The sequence below is a fragment of the Miscanthus floridulus genome, chromosome 8 (genome assembly GCF_019320115.1).
Source record: "Miscanthus floridulus cultivar M001 chromosome 8, ASM1932011v1, whole genome shotgun sequence".
Lineage (NCBI taxonomy): Eukaryota > Viridiplantae > Streptophyta > Magnoliopsida > Poales > Poaceae > Miscanthus > Miscanthus floridulus.
Genome location: NC_089587.1, coordinates 41,521,782 through 41,526,957, shown reverse-complemented (window position 1 = coordinate 41,526,957; position 5,176 = coordinate 41,521,782).

The following is a 5,176-nucleotide window of genomic DNA, read 5'->3' as shown; positions in this document are numbered from 1 at the left end:
CTGTTGGGCTTGAAAACACCACTATCAGCTTCTTCCCTAGCACGAGCTAGTCTCTGTGTTGCTCTCTCAATTTTTTGGCCGAAAATTAGCTTGCCAGTGTCTGGGTCTAGGCTTCCCCCATGAGCGTAGAACCAATTCTTCGTGCGTTGAGGCCAGTTCTTTTCTATTGTTTCAGGTATGATTCCCTTGGCAGTAATCTCTGCTTCTAGGTTCTGCCACTTGGGAATAGCACTCCTATAACCACCTGATCCCATGCGATGATGGTATTGCTTCTGTCGGGCATTCTGCCGATTCCTCATCACACGTTCCTCACTGTCTTGAGATGTCTTGTATTCTACGAAGGCATCCCAATGGGACTCCAACTTGACAAACGCCTTAGCATTGAAATTCGGCGTAGCATTCTTCAAGATAAACTTTTTATACAATGTCTTCTTCCAACTCTGGAACAATGTTGCCATCTTCTTCATTGTCCAATCCCTCACTAGCTCCTTCAAAGCATCATCTGCTTGTAATGTGAAATGCTGAGTGATATCTCTCCAAGCTAGGTTCTTATCACGATCAGATACAAAACTAACATTAGGAGCGGATATCTTCTGCTTCCATTCACGAGCACTAACTGGGATCCTATCCCTTACAATGAACCCACATTGATTGACATATGTCTGAGCATGTGGTCCCAATGGTTTGCCGGTGTCGGTGTCGAATTCTGATATTATGAAACGGCCCTCTAATGGCTTTTTTGGCCCTCGGACTTTCCTACTTTTGTCGGTGGTTGATGTAGATCCAGAGACCGGCTACATGAGTAGAAACACAACGATTAACAACAAATATACGTACGCATGCATCTATAAGAGATGATAGATAATCGAATATACCTCGCCAGTATTTTCTTGCGCGACAATTTGTTGATCTTCAACCACCGGCATATTCAGGATATCCTCATAATCAGCAAAGTACTGACTCGTGTCATCTACATCCACATTGGTGCCGGCGTTGATAATATCCGCCATTATGTCATCACTCAAGTTATCATCCGGAGCAGCCATTTGTATCTTCAAGATAACACATAGATAGAATTATTATGGTACATAACATAAGTACATGTGATAACACATATAGAATTACTAAATCCAATTAAATATAATAACACATAATATTTCATAAGGATAAACATAAGAATTACATAAGGTATAGGCTTTGGAATCGAATCAAAAACACTTTCGATCCAAAAACATGGAAATAAGTACATGTATATATATACACATAGAATGATACAATATATTTTCTCTCTCTCTCAACACATAGAAATAAGTGCATATGTCTATATCTCTAGATATGCATGTGATAACATATAGAATGTCTCTCTAGATGCAATTTTCTCTCTCTCTCAACTTATGGAAATAAGTACATGTATATATACATATAGAAATAATTAAGTACATATGTATACACATATAGAATCTCTCTCTAGATATATATATAGAGAGAGAGATAGAATATATAATTACTAAATCCAATTAAATAAATCTAACATGAAATTAGATAAACTAGTAATAGATAATACATTTTAAAAATTCTAACTAACTAAAAAATTATCTAAAAAACTAACATATATCAACTAACAATCTAACTAACATATATATCAATTATCTAATAAATCTAACTAACTAAAAAATCTAAGTATAACATATATCAATTATCTAATAAATCTAACTAACTAAAAAATCTAACTAACATATATCAAAAACTATCTAAAAAACTAACTAAACTACTAAATATTATTTATTAGTATTATCTAAAAAACAATTAAAAATCCAACATTATAATCGACGACGGCAGCGAGGCCGGGCGGGCGGGCGAGTTCGACGACGAGGCCGGGCGGGCGGGGCTCGACGACGGCAGACGAGGCCGGGCGGGCGGGGCTCGACGACGGCAGCTGAGATCACGAGGCCGGCGGGCGGGCGGGCGAGAGCTCGATGGAGGCGGGGCGGGCGGGGCTCGACGACACGGCAGACGAGGCCGGGCGTGCGGGCGAGCTCGACGGCCGCCGGGCGGGGCTCGACGACGGCAGACGAGGCCAGGATCGACGACGAGGCGGGGCTCGGCGACGACGAGGACGAGCTCGGGTGCGGCCGGCGGCGGAGATGGGATTGGAGAGACGACGCGCGAGATCGAAGATGAACAGAACAAGTCGATATATATAGGCCGGTACCCTTTAGTCCCGGCTGGTAACACCAGCCGGGACTAAAGGTCATTTAGTCCCGGCTGGTAATCTCAACCGGGACTAAAGGCCCAATCCTTTAGTCCCGGCGCGCCTTACAAGCCGGGACTAAAGGGTTTTTAGTCCCGGTTGTTGTTACTAGCCGGGACTAAAAGTATTTTGGGCGGGCAACGAAATTGCTGCCCACCCTTTAGTCCCGGTTCTTGGTCTGGGCCGGGACTGAAGGCCTGAAAATTTTGGCAACCCGCCAGCGTACTTGGAAAGACCTGGGATTTTGATTTTGTTTAATACTAGGTTAATCAATTAATTCCATAGCAACTTCAATACTTTGCAATATTTATTTTAAAAAATTCTATTGATTAACTAATTATTTATTGTAAATAGGAAAATTTTGTAACCTAAAGTTTTTAATTTCTTTTATGAATATAGAATATAAATGTTACTAATACTAAGTATTTTGTTAATGCAAAAATATATTTGTAACTTAAAATTAATAAAACTAATATTATTCGATAGGAAATTTATTATCACATTATTGTAACGTCAATGTTTCAATTTTTTCTCGGTTTTTGACCAAAATTGACAGGAAATTTTTGTTGAACCTATAAAAATAAAGAAAATGTAGTATTTTTTGTTCTACAACTTTTTCAAATGAAAAAATGGTCTATATAAGGATTGTAGATATTGATGATATGAACAAACTTGGTATTCAAAACTTTTCAATTTTAGACAATCTAGGGTTCCGAAAACTAGTTTGTAGGCGTCGAAATTTAAAAATCACAAATTTGAACCGTCCAAACTTTCTCAAATGGAAAGTTGACCAAAACAACAATTGTAGATCTTTTTGAGTTTAACAAACTTGGTATTCAAAACTTTTCAATTCGAAGTCATTTAGAGTCCATAATACTAGAGTCAAAGTGTTGTTTTTTCATTTGACCAAATTTGACTTGGTCAAACTTGCTCAAATGAGACACTAAATGACCTCAGATGAAAAAACTCTGAATACCAAGTTTGATCATCTCAGCAAGATCTACAATTGTTACATAGCTCATTTTCCCATTTGAGAAATTTTTATCAAACACTAGTCACAACTTCTTGAATCTCATGTAGACTTTCTAAAACTATGTCACACACTTGTGAAAATTGAACTACATTTTGTTCAAGCTTTCTCAAATGAAAAAATGGCCTATATAAGGATTGTAGATATTGATGATATGAACAAACTTGGTATTCAAAACTTTTCAATTTTAGACAATCTAGGGTTCCGAAAACTAGTTTGTAGGCGTCGAAATTTAAAAATCACAAATTTGAACCGTCCAAACTTTCTCAAATGGAAAGTTGACCAAAACAACAATTGTAGATCTTTTTGAGTTTAACAAACTTGGTATTCAAAACTTTTCAATTCGAAGTCATTTAGAGTCCATAATACTAGAGTCAAAGTGTTGTTTTTTCATTTGACCAAATTTGACTTGGTCAAACTTGCTCAAATGAGACACTAAATGACCTCAGATGAAAAAACTCTGAATACCAAGTTTGATCATCTCAGCAAGATCTACAATTGTTACATAGCTCATTTTCCCATTTGAGAAATTTTTATCAAACACTAGTCACAACTTCTTGAATCTCATAGACTTTCTAAAACTATGTCACACACTTGTGAAAATTGAACTACATTTTGTTCAAGCTTTCTCAAATGAAAAAATGGCCTATATAAGGATTGTAGATATTGATGATATGAACAAACTTGGTATTCAAAACTTTTCAATTTTAGACAATCTAGGGTTCCGAAAACTAGTTTGTAGGCGTCGAAATTTAAAAATCACAAATTTGAACCGTCCAAACTTTCTCAAATGGAAAGTTGACCAAAACAACAATTGTAGATCTTTTTGAGTTTAACAAACTTGGTATTCAAAACTTTTCAATTCGAAGTCATTTAGAGTCCATAATACTAGAGTCAAAGTGTTGTTTTTTCATTTGACCAAATTTGACTTGGTCAAACTTGCTCAAATGAGACACTAAATGACCTCAGATGAAAAAACTCTGAATACCAAGTTTGATCATCTCAGCAAGATCTACAATTGTTACATAGCTCATTTTCCCATTTGAGAAATTTTTATCAAACACTAGTCACAACTTCTTGAATCTCATAGACTTTCTAAAACTATGTCACACACTTGTGAAAATTGAACTACATTTTGTTCAAGCTTTCTCAAATGAAAAAATGGTCTATATAAGGATTGTAGATATTGATGATATGAACAAACTTGGTATTCAAAACTTTTCAATTTTAGACAATCTAGGGTTCCGAAAACTAGTTTGTAGGCGTCGAAATTTAAAAATCACAAATTTGAACCGTCCAAACTTTCTCAAATGGAAAGTTGACCAAAACAACAATTGTAGATCTTTTTGAGTTTAACAAACTTGGTATTCAAAACTTTTCAATTCGAAGTCATTTAGAGTCCATAATACTAGAGTCAAAGTGTTGTTTTTTCATTTGACCAAATTTGACTTGGTCAAACTTGCTCAAATGAGACACTAAATGACCTCAGATGAAAAAACTCTGAATACCAAGTTTGATCATCTCAGCAAGATCTACAATTGTTACATAGCTCATTTTCCCATTTGAGAAATTTTTATCAAACACTAGTCACAACTTCTTGAATCTCATATAGACTTTCTAAAACTATGTCACACACTTGTGAAAATTGAACTACATTTTGTTCAAGCTTTCTCAAATGAAAAAATGGTCTATATAAGGATTGTAGATATTGATGATATGAACAAACTTGGTATTCAAAACTTTTCAATTTTAGACAATCTAGGGTTCCGAAAACTAGTTTGTAGGCGTCGAAATTTAAAAATCACAAATTTGAACCGTCCAAACTTTCTCAAATGGAAAGTTGACCAAACTTTCTAAAACATAATATATTAAACATGCATCGTTGTATCATGCGG